The 14,355-nt window shown below is 46.9% G+C and overlaps 2 pseudogenes across 1 annotated transcript; both read right to left on the bottom strand.

Annotated features, from left to right (window-relative positions):
• On the bottom strand, nucleotides 7,628–8,611 carry LOC102183326 (annotated as a pseudogene).
• Nucleotides 9,582–12,158, bottom strand: LOC102186594 (annotated as a pseudogene). Its single transcript, XR_001918493.1, has 2 exons — nucleotides 11,518–12,158; nucleotides 9,582–9,695 (listed from the first exon to the last, which is right to left on the bottom strand). The product of XR_001918493.1 is annotated as a nascent polypeptide-associated complex subunit alpha pseudogene (transcript).

Genomic DNA, 14,355 nt, shown 5'->3' with positions numbered 1-14,355 from the left:
TAAGAAGCTTTTCCGTTTATGAATCTTCTCTAAAGAATCCTGTTCATCAAATATACATCAAAGGGAAATGAAAACCATCTGGATGCACGCCAGGTTTGTAACAAAATCCACATGTAAGTTAAAAGCTTAAAATATTCTTAGTTTACTATTCCTTTTCTCTCTCTCTGTTGCCACACAGATGACAATATCTATTAGCTTATGTCCACAGAAGCTAGTACTTTAGTACTGCTATCAAGGAAATTCAGAGAAAGGTAAGTGTGTGTGATTCACTTAAAGATATATGTTAATTAGGGTTATGGTTCAGAGGGCATTTGCTAAAATGATCATAATTGCAAATTATATATTACATTAAGTCACTTATTACATTTCACAAGTTATTTTCTGTTTTCCACTATGCTGCTGGATGTTGGAAGTCACTATACCCCCAGTTGTTGCTTCTTTTTATGCAACTCCCTTTAAATTCTAGACTTGCCCCTTAAAAGACAGAGCCTAGGACTTCCCTGGTGGTCCAGTGGTTAAGAATTTGTCTGCCAATGCGGGGAACATGGGTTTCATCCCTGGTCCGGGAAGGTCCCATAGGCCATGGGGCAGCTAAGCCCATGCACCACAACTGCTGAGCCCATGCGCCTAGAACCTGTGCTCTGCAACGAGAGAAGCCACCACAATTAAAAACTCACACACCACAGCTGCTTGCCCTAACTAGAGAAAGCCCACATGCAGCAATGGAGACCCTGCGCAGCCAAAAATACTACCTGATGCAAAGAGCCGTCTCATTGGAAAAGACCCTGATGCTGGGAAAGACGGAGGGCAGGAGAAGGGGGGCGACAGAGGATGAGATGGTTGGATGGCATCACTGACTCAATGGACATGAGTTTGAGCAAACTCTGGGAGATAGTGAAGGATGGGGAAGCCTGGCATGCTGCAGTCCACGGGATTCGAAAGTAGACACAACTGAGCAACTGAACAATAAAAGCCAAAAAAAAAAAAAAAAAAGAGAGAGAGCCTGAAGCTGACTCTGAGTTTCACTGGATGCCCCTTTCCCCTTCCTGTTTCCCTCTTTGCACCGTGACCTGATTTGAGGGTCCTTGGATGTCCCTCCATCCCTGATAGAAATCTCAGCCAGAGGCCCCAGAAAGCCCTGAGGCAGGAGATGAAGTCACCATGGTTCTGGATGAGACAGGGTGGGGATCTTCCAGCTGGGGGTCTGTGGATAACGGGCCCTTGGTTTCTAGCTTCTAGGATCCTTATGGCAGAGAGGGAGCAGGGCTTGATGTTCTGAGAAGAGAGGGCTGCTTAGTGGAGGTTGGGGTGGGGGGCGCGGAATCATGACCCCTGCTGTCAGCCTCTGCATCGCCACTTGACTGTCTTCTGCCAGAAACCCATAGTTGGGTATCATCTCTGATGACCATGAAGTGAAATGACACCAGAGTTGTTCAGTGTGCAGCCTGGGCAACTGTTACCAGGAACCCTGGGCCAACCACAATTCTCTAAACCCTGGGCCAGTTATTTTGTGTGATCCCATCAGTTCCCCACAATTACCCTCAGGGCAGTGGTTATTTCCTCCACAGCATAAAAGCTGCCGGGGGTGATGGGGGGAGCTTTCACTCGAGAAGTGCCTAGAGGGAAGAAGACCCTGCCCCAGTTCCTTGTGGCCCACAGAGGCTATAGAAGGAGACCCCGGGTTGCGGCCCTGCCCTGTGAAATAGCAGGGGATAGGGGAGTGATGGGAGCCAAGAAGCCTCCCATGCAGAGAGCGAGAGCGCGCCACCAAGTGGTGGAGGTGGGGATGACAGACAGTCACTCAGCTCTGGACTCCCCAGGCTCCTGGCATCATCTCTCCTGGGGTTACATGGTTGGAGTCGGTCACAGTGACAGGATTAGAAAAAAGCAGTCAACACGTAACAGAGCCTTTGGTCGCCCTGAGGGGGCTGGAGACTCGGACTGCTGGCAGGGGCCTATGGAGGACACAGGTGGCAAGTTTAAGGCCTACCCAGGGACACCGTTCACTTGTCTGTGATGGGAAGAAATCAACTGGCAGTAGCAGCCCAGATCAACAGACCAAGCAAGACCCTACCGCGTCTCAGAGGAGCTTGACCAGGGCGAGGAGGACGAGGGAGGGGGCGTGTCCAGTGTGGGACACGCCCCCTCCCTACTCTGCTCGGGGTTCTCAGAAGGTGAGCAGGGCAGCCTGTGTGCCCCTCACCTCCTGCACCCCTCCTCCTCTGATGGGGCAGAGAAAGAGCCTGGCTTTGCACTGGAGAGTGACGTTCCAAAGTAAATGGATCCTTTTATTACCTGTGAGATGTTCAGGAAGTAAAACAATCTGCTCTAGCTATTATCAAGTGAAGAGAACAGTGGTCAGAATGAATAAAATTGCTTCTTGTGTGCGCCTCCGAAGGAATGGAAACTCCACAATAAACAGATTCTGAGTCACAACCACAGTTGAGCAAGAGCTTCAGACAGGAAGTGGACCGAGGAGAGATAATTGCAAGTGTGGGTGTAGACATAATGTGTGTGCTCAGTTGCTCGGTCGTGTCCTTACCCTTTGTAGTCCCATGGACTGTAGCCTGCCAGGCTCCCGTTCATGGGATTCTTCAGGCAAGAATACTGGAATGGGTTGCTGTGCCCTCCGCCTCCAGGGGATCTTCCCAACTCAGGGACTAACAGTGTGTCTCTTATGTCTCCTGCGTTGGCAGGTGAGTTCTTTACCACTATCGCCACCTGGGAAGTGTAGAGATAATAAGAACCATTTATTTGCAGAAATGCAGAATTGGGATCAAACCCAAGTCTGACTCTGGGGTCCGAGACACCTGCCCCAGTGTCCTCTCACGACCGAGTGTTTGCCTGGTGTTCTCTCGCTGTGACAGAATGGCTTGGTAAACCCAGGAAGTATCAGTATTGAATAGATCTAAAGACAACTTGAGGACTCAGGTCTGCAGAATATTTATTCATAGAACTGACAACTGCCAAATCAGTCAATAAGAAAGCAAGGAAATGCTGGGCCACATGGAACAAATTTACCAGGTTAATAATGGACTCTTTGTTTGCCTCTGAGATATCTCAGCCCCTTGGGCACAATCCTCCCGGATGGTGACATTGATCTTGGTGGGGTAGGGGTGGGCAATAACAGTGACTCCTGCCCCACCCCCACCACTCTTACTCACTAATGGTCAACACTTGCCTTCAGCCAGGTCAAGTCCGCTGCAAAGTTGGGGAGAGGGCATCAGGCTGCATATAGGAGAGGGCATCAGGCTGCATATTGGAGAGGGAGACAAGTCAGCACATTTCTTGCCCTCACTTCTTGCCTCGGGGCTTCCCAGGTGGCACGAGTGGTAAAGAACCCACCTGCCAAGGCAGGAGGCTTAAAAGATGAGGGTTCGGTCCCTGAGTCGGGAAGATCTGGAGGAGGGCATGGCAACCCACTCCAGTATTCTTGCCTGGAGAATCCCATGGACAGAGGAGCCTGGCGGGCTAGGTCCATGGAGTCGCAAAGAGTCAGACATGACTGAAGTGACTTAGCATGCACGTTGCCTCTAATATCAAAGGAATAAAGGCAGTGATCTTCAAGTGGTACCAGATGTTCTACAATCTCCTCTTGCTCTCCAGACCCTTCGGTGCCCAATTCAATAAAAAAGAGCACGTGACCCAGTCTGAGTGCCAAGCAGGCAGGTCACACAGCAGCGGAGGTGACAGGTGAACCACATACTCCAGCCTCATGTCCATGAAGAGACTTTTGCCTTCTTTGTGAAGGACTTTGTGCATGTGGACAGCATCACAAAGATGCCCTGACAGCATTAAAGGAAGATATTTGTCCCCCAAATTCAAGCCTGCACCCCTACCACCAGCCTGGAATGAACACGGCATCATTCTTTACAACAATGTCCTGCGATTATCCAGAGCCCAACAAAACATTCTCTTACTCTGTGTTTGTAAAAGTATCCACTTGTGGGTGTCAAAAATTAAAACTAACCAACAGTTTGATAATTCTCTTTGAGAACTTTCTGGAAATGCCTGGGTCTCTCTTGACCCTGTCACATGGAGAAGAAACCAGGGTGGAGATGAAGATAAGCCAAGCTTGGGTATTTAGTGCAGCTTTACTCAGGCACTGCCTTGTATTCACCCCCTTTAGTTCATGGGTTCCTCAAGGAACTATTTTTCATAGCTATCCACTTTCCACTGCCCCATTCTTGTAGCTCCTCCTTTTGGCCTCATTTTTGTGTTTGGCGCTAGTGGTAAAGAACCTGCCTGCCCATGCAGAAGACATAAGAGACACAGGTTCAATCCCTGGGTCAGAAAGATTCCCTGAAGTAGGAAATGGCAACCCACTCCAGCATTCTTGCTTGGAGAATCCCATGAACAGAGGACCCTGGCGGGCTACAGTCCATGCGATCACGAAGAGTCACACATGACTGAACAGACACAGATACCTATGGGTAAGATCTTCCTGGTAGGGGACCCAGGGCCACCCCTTCTAAATTTGTTTTCTTTTTTTTTTTAAAGACTCATCTGTTCTTTAATTTTTGGCCAGTTCAGTTCCAGTCACTCAGTCATGTCTGACTCTTTGCGACCCCATGAGCTACAGCACGCCAGGCCTCCCTGTCCATCACCAACTCCCGGAGTCCACCCAAACCCATGTCCATTGAGTCGGTGACGCCATCCAACCATCTCATTCTCTGTCGTCCCCTTCTCCTCCTGCCCTCAATCTCCAAATGCCCAAAGCTCCCAAATCAGGAAACCTGTAACCTTGCTCACAGATGAGAATGGACAACAGCAGTAGCTACTGTGGAGAGGCTGGGCTTTGTGCTTACCTGTTTGTATCTGTCATCTCCAACACTCCTGTGTGGTGTCGTTATCCCTGCTTTATAGATGAAACCAAGAGAGCTCATAGAACTGAGTCCAAACATGTACATAAGCCCTCCCCCAGTGACAGGAAAACCATCTGAAGGGAAAGTGACACTGAAGGGTCAAAAAATCATCATCTTGGTATAAACAGTAATGAATTATAATAAATTCTGACTCAGAAATTGCTGAAGAACAGGATCTAAGAATATTTACTTGCCAGGAGCCAGCACACGAGGTCCCACCCATGACAAGGTCATGAGGAGAAGACCTGACAAGCAGGCAGATTAGGACTCCAGGGATTTCGAAAAGCTGCCCTGGCACTCACCTTAAAGATGATATCTGTCTTTCTGATGCTTGCTATACTAGACTGCTCCCTAATTTCTGTGACACAAGCAGAAGGCCTTCCCCGATCTCTTTGCAAACAAATCAACTTGAAACTTTAATCAATATGTCCCTCGGATGGTGGCATCCTATAAGATTATCCGGGATAGGAAGAGTATTTCAATCTAAACCCCTTTTGCTAGCATTTTAGTTTGCTTGACAAATGTGTTTATGCCCTTGGTATTAATGCACATGACTGTTCACAACACCTTAATCATAAACAGCATAAAGAACCTGAACACACAAAAAAGCCCTAATAGGCACAGAGCCCTTCGGGGGGTGAAGAAGCCCTATTACAGAACATAAAAAATATTATTCTATAAAGTTGTTACTGGATCCATGTTTGCTTGCTGTGTTTTTGCTCTTAATGTGCTGCTGCTGCTGCTGCTAAGTCACTTCAGTCGTGTCCGACTCTGTGCGACCCCAGAGACAGCAGCCCACCAGGCTCCCCCGTCCCTGGGATTCTCCAGGCAAGAACACGGGAGTGTGTTGCCATTTCCTTCTCCAGTGCATGAAAGTGAAAGGTGAAAGTGAAGCCGCTCAGTGGTGTCCGACTCTGTGGGACCCCGTGGACCCCATAGAGCCTACCAGGCTCCTCCATCCATAGGATTTTCCAGGCAAGCGTACTGGAGTGGGGTGCCATCGCCTTCTCCTCTTAATGTGTTAAGGTTGTACAATAAAAACTATTGTTAATATAGTTAGGGATTTAGAAAATAAGAATTTAGCCCTAGTGTGAAAATAATAAGACAATTGTATAAATTTAGCTGGTGACTTCTGCAAAAGAACTGGCCTTTCTGTTACATTTCTACTATGTTGCAACCTGCTGTACCCTTACCCTATGAGACTGCAACTTTTCTGTTAAGCTCAAGGCAAAGAATAGATTATAGAAAACAGGGTTTACATTCACCTAGCCTGCGGGAAAAGGTCATAAAATGCCGATAGGCCCCAAGGCCAGAAGACAATGCACAAAAATATACTATGGAAAAGACTCTCATAAACAAAGAAGAATGCAGAAAACATCCTGGGTGTCGTAAAGGACAAACTGATGTAACGTTAAACTAACTTTTACTTGTTCATCCTTAACGTGCAAACTCAGGGTATAAAAACTCCTTGAGAAAATAAAGTAGCAGACCCTGCTTCATACCCGAGCTTGGTCTCTCTCTCTCTCGCTGATGCTGTCCATCCTGAGGGTAGCCTTGGATACTGCTGAGGCTGCACCCAGCATTTACTGGTAAAAGATAGATGTTCGAAGAGGACCTATCTTCTATCATTGCCTTTAATAATTAAATGCTTGCTACTTATAAATTCAGTAACTTTAACAAATTCTTATTCTACACAGATATAGGCAGGTTTGTGTTATCTAACTGCAAATCTAATTAGGTTTAAAATCCTAAAAGTAGAACATTTAAGCTAAATCATAACTTTCCTAACACTTTTTTCAGTTTTTTTTTTCCTTTTATGATGGCACCTCATGGAGACAGGTTAACATGTGCAACCTTAGAATCATCACTGATTTCCTCTGTTCGTGTGTGTGTGTGCATGTGTGTGTGCTGTGCCACATGGCTTGTAGGACACAGCTGTGGGATTGTAGTTCCCCGACTAGGGATTGGATCCATGGCCCTGGCAGTGAAAGCCTGGATTCCTAACCACTGGACCTCCAGGGAATTGCCTGTGTTTTTCAGTTTGAAAACCTAGATAGGTGATGAATATACTTAAGCCTGAGTGAAGCGTAAGTGGACACTGGAACAACTCTATACCTGCTCCCCTCCCCCAGTATAGGTCTATGAGCCCGTCCTTGTGAAGAACAGCAATCCCTGTTTTCCCCAGAGGCTTTCAATACTAAAAACACTGATGGCTGAACTTGCATGCTTAAAGACATATTTCAGGATTTGGGCGTTTCTGGAACCATGACTTTAACCCAGCCGTCCATGACAGTCTTTTTACTTTCTAGTACAGATCATGACACTGCAACAACGGCAATGAACTGCTTCAGCTTTTCACTTCTGCAGAAGCTAAAACAACTTCCCCAGCATATAAAGGGGCTGGAAAGTTAATTTTCTGGGAAAGAAATACATAGCCTGGCCCTGGCATTTTAGTACCGAGGAAAGCTGAAATAAGTCCATTGATCAAAACTCCATGGACAATTGTCTTTCTAAATCTGGTGTGTTTTGCAAATCTTCGTCTAAGTGCAAAGGGTTGACATCCCCTGTTAATTCTGAGAAGGTGGCCACGTCCCTCTGTATGAAGGCCCTATTGAGTTCAGCCCAGTCTCCGACTCTGAGGAGCATGTGCTCTAAGGGCTGCCTGTTCGGTACTGATTGGCTCAGGCAGATTCTCCTGTGAAGCCAACCCCACCAAAGGGGTTGGACATTACTGGGGGCATCTTCAGTACTCTCAAATTCCATCAACAGGAGCTTTTGGGCTGCTTCAGGCTCCAAACGTTATGCTGGCACCAAAAAGTACTTTTGAGAGTGAGGAATATTTTCTCAAATTGAAGACTACTCAGTTCTAGTTCCCTACTATTGCCAGATAATGCAAGGAGAAGTGGAGAAAACGGAATCACTCTGAAAGCATAGTTCTTGCCTTTATAGGATCCTAACAGGGTCAGAGAGCTCCACAATTTGACAAGACCACTGCTGCATATCCTTAGGATGGCTGACAGGGTCTTCTCTTCATAGGTCAGAACGTCCAAGGGTAACGCAGCATCAACCTCACCAAACAGGTCCTTCAGGGCTGAAATAAGCAGCTGTTTGAACTGTGCAGCATTCAGTCCAGTCCCACAATCTTGAAATTCTAGGGGACTTTCATGTAGTGGTACTCAGAGGGATGTTTGTAAACAGTTCTTTTCCATGTGGCAGCTGAGGCTGGTATCTTTTTTCCAGTGCTGATCACATCTATATTGAGTCAAGAGGGTGTTGGGCACTTAAAGTCGTTTTCAACTTTTTTTGGACTAACGTCTGCCTCTTATTTCTCCCCTACCTGGGCCAGGCGCACGCGCTCTGCACACGTGGTCTCAGTCCTCTCCGCCACCCTATGCGACTGGGACCGCGTTGTAGAGAGAGGCCTGGGATGTTTCACGGCCTGGCCCTGCCTTAGTCGGTGGCATCCACGGCCAGAGTGGGAGGTACCCAAGGCCGCACCTTGCTGCCCGCCACCCCTCCACCTTCTGTTTTCATTTTTAACTTTTTTATTATTTTATTTATTTGACAGGGACCGGATTTCACCGGGGCAGGCAGGATCTATTTCCTTGATCAGGGATAGAACCCAGGGCCTATGCTTTAAGAGCAGGGAGTCTTAACCACTGGACCACCAGGGATGTCCTCCACCCCTTCTCAATTTGAAACCTACGTTTGCAGGGAGAAATCTCTTCCCTCTTGCCCACCCCCATCCTCCAGGGTTTCCCCCCTTTTCTGAGGCTCTTCTGGTGGCTTCAGAGTTTGAGACTAGCCAGCTTCATGCCTTTAGGGTCAGCCTTGCCTGCCTTCGTGTGGGCTCAGTTGTGTCTGACTCTTTGCGACCCCATGGATTGTAGCCCACCAGGCTTCTCTGTCCTTGGGATTCTCCAGGCAAGAATACTGGAATGCGTTGTCATTTCCTTCACCAGGGGATCTCCCCAACCCAGGGGTCGAACCTGAGTCTCCCGCATTGGCAGGCAGATTCTTTACCACCACTGAGCCACTTGGAAAGCCTCTTAGTTCAGAGAGGGAGGCTTTGTTCCTCTTGAGCCTGCACCTCGCAGGATCCCGACAGCTGCCACCAGGGGGCGCCATGAGTCCCTGTTCCAGGGCTGACGGTGGCTGCTGACCTTGAGAAGGACCAGAGCTGTCCTGTGGCTCCGCAGATGCTGGGCTTTGCTGCACTGCCCCCTCCCGTCAGCTGACCCACACACTCCCTTGTCTATCTTCCAGTCCGAGCCCCTGCAGGTGGCCAGGTTGACTTGGCCGTTTTGGGGTTATCCCCATGCAGAGACACCAGCAAGTGAAGAGGGGGCATCCGTCTTGGTTTTTAAATGTCCCACATCTTTGCATTTGGGGAGGCTTTCTGATCAGTGGTGCATCCTTCTGGGACCGTCAGAGGTCACCTGGAACCCTCCTTTTCTCTGCTGTGCACCCGTAGGTTGCAGGGGCCAGGCGGCCACTCGAGGGGAGAAGCTGCCCACAGTCCACTCACTCCACTTGGTGAAATTTGCATGTTACTTTTCAGCTGGTGACTGCTCACCCCAAATTCAACTTTGAGAGCTGCCCACAGCTCAACAGCCCTGATGCTGTACTATGACTGAGCTTCACACTGGCCCAGGAAGACTTTTCCTCATCCTTCCAGCCTACTTCAAAGATGCTGCCGACAATCACTGTTTACTGTTAGAAGCACAGGTTCTGAATCTCAGCATCCACGATTTTCCAAGTCCCCTGAGGTGAGGAGAGTGTTTGCCACTGGGACATAATATGACCCGAGGCTTGGGCCTGAGGACAGCACTGGGAGAGAGGGGAAGCCAGCTAGTGGGAATCTGGACCAGCAATAGCCAGCAGGAGGCGAAGGAGGAGAGAAAAAGGTGGATCTGCAGCAGTGGTGGCTTCAGGAGCACAGTTTATGGCCTCAGTATACACTCAATCTCAAAAGGACTCTGCAATGAGAAGTTGCGGGGGTAGGGTAGGAGGTGGGGTGGGGTGGGGGGGTGGCAAAGATGACCTTCAGGCTTTAAAAGGTCTCAAATCAAAGGAAGACTAAATTATAATTCATCAAAAGCCTGATCTAGGAAGGGGCCTTGGGTTCTCTAGTAGTTAGAAAGTTTATTTCCAGAGTATTCTTTGACCTCAGCATTTCAGGAGTTGAAGTTTAACTGAATCTCAAGGTTTTGGACGTAAGCCATTGCACTGGGTACTCCTTAAAGCCTGCACTTGTCCCCCTGGGGTTCATGAAAGGGGCCATAAACCACACAGCAAACATGGCGCTCCTGCCTAGGGCAGAAATGCCATCTAAAAATTTGGAAAATAAAACACTGCTCAAAAATTTAAAACACGATTACACAATGGAATAGAATACAAAATTCACAGATTTAAAAAACTTAATTCAAGCTATTGAAAATATGGGTTTTGAGATGTACCTTGATTGAAATATTTAGGGGCACTATCTTTCTTAAATTGCTGTGTGACATTGAACAAGTTTCCTCAACTCTCTGAGACTTGGTTTTCTCATCTGTACAACAGGGAGTGGCTTGGACTCCACCTTTTCCTGAGCCTCAGGGTTTAGCCTACCACGCTTTTCTTTGTATTAATGTCACCAGTTCATCTCTTTCCTTACATGTCAGCCAGGTCCTCCGGAGAAATAGAACCAGTGTACATGTTTATGCTAAACTGACGTCAAGGAGCTGGCTCAAGTCTGACAGTTGTAGGGCAGCCCCACGGGCTGGAAACTCAGCTAGCAGCTCTTGAAATAGAATTTATTCTTCTCTTAGAAATGTCAACTTTTGTTTTGAAGGCCTTTCTAATGTTGCACGAAGCCCATGTGCACTGTTATTGTTCAGTTGCTAAGTCATGTCTGACTCTTTGCGACCCCATGGACTGCAGCACGCCATGCTCCCCTGTTCTCCACTATCTCACTGGAGCTTGCTCAGATTCATGTCCATTGAGTGGGTGATGCTATCTAACCGTCTTATCCTCTGCCACCCACTTCTCCTTTTGCCTTCAATCTTTAGCATCTGGGTCTTCTCCAGTGAGTTGGCTCTTTGCATCAGGTAGGTAAGTATTGGATCAGCATCAGTACATTATTGAGGGTAATTTCTTTTAAATTAACTCACTCTAGATGCTCAGTGCTTCCACAAAATACCTTCAGAACAACCCCTAGGTCAGTGTTTTTTTTTTTTTTTCATCCAACAAGAAGCCATAACTTTATTAATGATAGAAACAGTACAAATTTCAAACCCAGCTGCAGTTACTCTTTTGAAACACCCAAAAAAAAAAAAGGTCCTCTTTTCAGATGGTTACATTGTTAATTCCATAACAGCATTTACAATATCATTACTGTTGTTCTTCAGGGCTGCTGCTAAGTCACTTCAGTCGTGTCTGACTCTGTGTGACCCCATAGACGGCAGCCCACCAGGCTCCATGGTCCCTGAGATTCTCCAGGCAAGAACACTGGAGTGGCTTGCCATTTCCTTCTCCAATGCATGAAAGTGAAAAGTGAAAGTGAAGTCGCTCAGTCGTGTCCGACCCTCAGCAACCCCATGGACTGCAGCCTTCCAGGCTCCTCCGTCCATGGGATTTTCCAGGCAGAAGTACTGGAGTGAGGTGCCAGTGCCTTTTCCATCTTCAGGGCTAGGACTGCCTTTGCTCTCGACACATTTGCTTGTGACATGACCAATTCTATGTTCTTAACTTCCACACCTGTTTCATCAACCTCTTGCTCTTCACTCTCCTCTTGTACAGTTGGAGTCTGTGTGTTTTCTTGGATGTTTGAGACAGCTTCACCTTGAACTTTGAATTTCTCAGCAGCTGCTAACTGTGCTTGCTGAGACAAATCCTCAATCTTGGCTTCCCCCAAAACAATGTAGGTATCTGAAGCTGGGCTCTTGTACACATCTGGTTTTGTGATGACAAAAAGGATATTCTTAGATTTCCGAATAGTGACTCTAGTAACCTCTGTAACCTGTCGAAGACCCAGTTTGGACATAGCCTTCCGTACCTTCTTTTCACTCCAGCTCTGTTTTGCTTTACTGACTGGTTCTTCATCGATTTCAGCTGCTGTTGCCAGCTGAGCTTGTTGTGTGGTTGCCTGTGTAGAATCCTGTTCCTCAAGCTCTGGGACTGATTCATCACTATCAGATTCTGTTCCAGACCCTGTCTCAGCCTGGGGCTGTGGCAACTCCTGCTCTGTAGCAGGGACGGTTTCTGTGGCTTCACCAGGCATTTTGTGCGGGGAACGCGGAACCAAGATGGCGGCAGGCCTAGGTTAGTGTTTGATGAAATGATTCACACTGTTGTCCAGTAAGGGGACATGGGCCTACCAGCTATGCCTGGCGGTGGGGAGCAGGGCTGGTTTCATGGGTTAGCTTAGCCAGTGCTGTGCTTAGAAGATCCCTGTGCTTTTTAATTGTATATTTTAGTTTTGGGTTGCGCCGTGCAGCATGTGGGATCTTAGTCCCTTAACCAGGGATCCAACCCACGGCCCCTGCATTGGAGTATGGAGTCTTAACCATGGGACCAGCAGGAATGTCTCAGAAGGCCCTTGTGCTTGGTTGAATGCTCTGTTGTCACCCTCTTGCAATTTGTTTTTTAATTGAAGTATAGTTGTCTTCTTGAAAGTCTTCATTGTCTTGTGCTGGGCCCTGTGATTCACATAGCCTGTCCTACTGAAGGTGTAGTTTTTGCCCTTGAAATCATGGATTCAGATCTTGAACCAGTCTCTCTGGGGAAGTTGAGTCCATGGGGACTGACCAGGTCTCCATGGTTGTGCCATTTCCCTAACACTTCATCACACACTCCCTGGCTTGGCTATTTAATGTCCTATGAGTGTTAGTCTTGTTTCCCTGAATTAGAATATACATTGCTTTACTTTTATTGGTGTAGAAATATATATAATATAGAATGTACCATGTTGACCATTTTTCAGAGTGCAGTTCAGTGGCATTAAGTACATTCACTGTATTTTATTTTTTCATATTTATTTATTTATATGGCCGTGCCGGGTCTTCATTGCAGCGTGTGGTATGGATTGAACCTGGGCACCCTGCACTGAGAGTGCAAAGTCTTAGCCACTGGACACCAGGGAAGTCCCAAGGACATTCACTTTATTGTGAAGCCATCACCAGTCTCCAGAATTCTTCATCTTCCCCAACTGGAAACTCTGTACCAGTTAAACACTATCTCCTAGCCTCCCAGTGGCACCCTACTCCAGTACTCTTGCCTGGAATATCCCATGAACGGAGGAGCCTGGTAGGTTGCAGTCCATGGGGCTGCTAAGAGTTGGACATGACTGAGCGACTTCACTTTCAGTTTTCACTATCATGCACTGGAAGAGGAAATGGCAACCCACTCCAGTGTTCTTGCCTGGAGAATCCCAGGGACTGGGGAGCCTGGTGGGCTGCCGTCTATGGGGTCACACAGAGTTGGACCCGACTGAAGCGACTTAGCAGCAGCAGCAGCCTCCCTTTCTCCCAGCCCCCACTATTCTATTTCCTGTTTCTGTGAGTCTGAATATTCTAGGTACCTCATATAAGTGGAATCATGCAGGATTTGTCTTTATTGTGACTGGCTTATTTCAGTTAGCAGAAAGCTTTCAAGGCTCATTAATTGTAGGATATATCAAGATTTCCTTCCTTTTTAAGTCTGAGTATTATTCCGCTGTATGTGGAATATGAGTCCACATTTTATTTATCTAACCATCCATTAGTGGACATGTGGGTTGCTTTTATTTTTTGGCAATGGTGAACAATGCTGCTATGAATATAGGTGTGCAAATATCCGTTTGAGTCCCTGCTTTCAGTTGTTTTGGGTGTATGCCCAGAAGTGGAATTGCTGGATCATGTTTTATGTTTTTTGAGGAACCTCCAAACTATTTTCTTTGGCAGCTGCACTATTTTATTACAGTTTCACCAACAATATACACAGATTCCAATTTCTCCATGTCCTTGACAACACGTGTTATTTGCTGTTGTTGTTGTTTTGAAAAGAGTAATCCTAATGCATGTAAAGTGACATCTCATTGTGATTTTATTGTCATTTCCCTAATGATTAGTGATGTGGAGCACCTTTTCATGTGCTTATTGACCATTTGTTTATTTTCTTTGGAGAAATGTGTATCAAGTCCTCTGCCCATTTTTGATTAGTTTGTTTTTGTGTTGATAAATTGTAGGTGTTCTTTGTATCTTCTGCATATTAACCTCTGATTAGACATATGATTAGAATATACATTTCTTGATCCAGGAGCCTGTCTTAAGTTTCTTTTAATTCCCCCAAAGCACTTGGCACCTTGTAGATAGTCAACAAAAACTTTGTGAAAGACTAGCCACAACATGTGGGAGGGCAGAGGCCACTTGAAACTGCAAAAGGAATATGAAGAACATTTTCCAGGCAAGTCCAAGACCCTGGTCGGAAGCTGGGGAATCAAGGAGCCTTTTGCTCCCAAAGGATTACCTTG

Source organism: Capra hircus, chromosome 8 (genome assembly GCF_001704415.2).
Source record: "Capra hircus breed San Clemente chromosome 8, ASM170441v1, whole genome shotgun sequence".
NCBI lineage: Eukaryota > Metazoa > Chordata > Mammalia > Artiodactyla > Bovidae > Capra > Capra hircus.
This window is presented reverse-complemented; position numbering and strand designations above follow the sequence as displayed.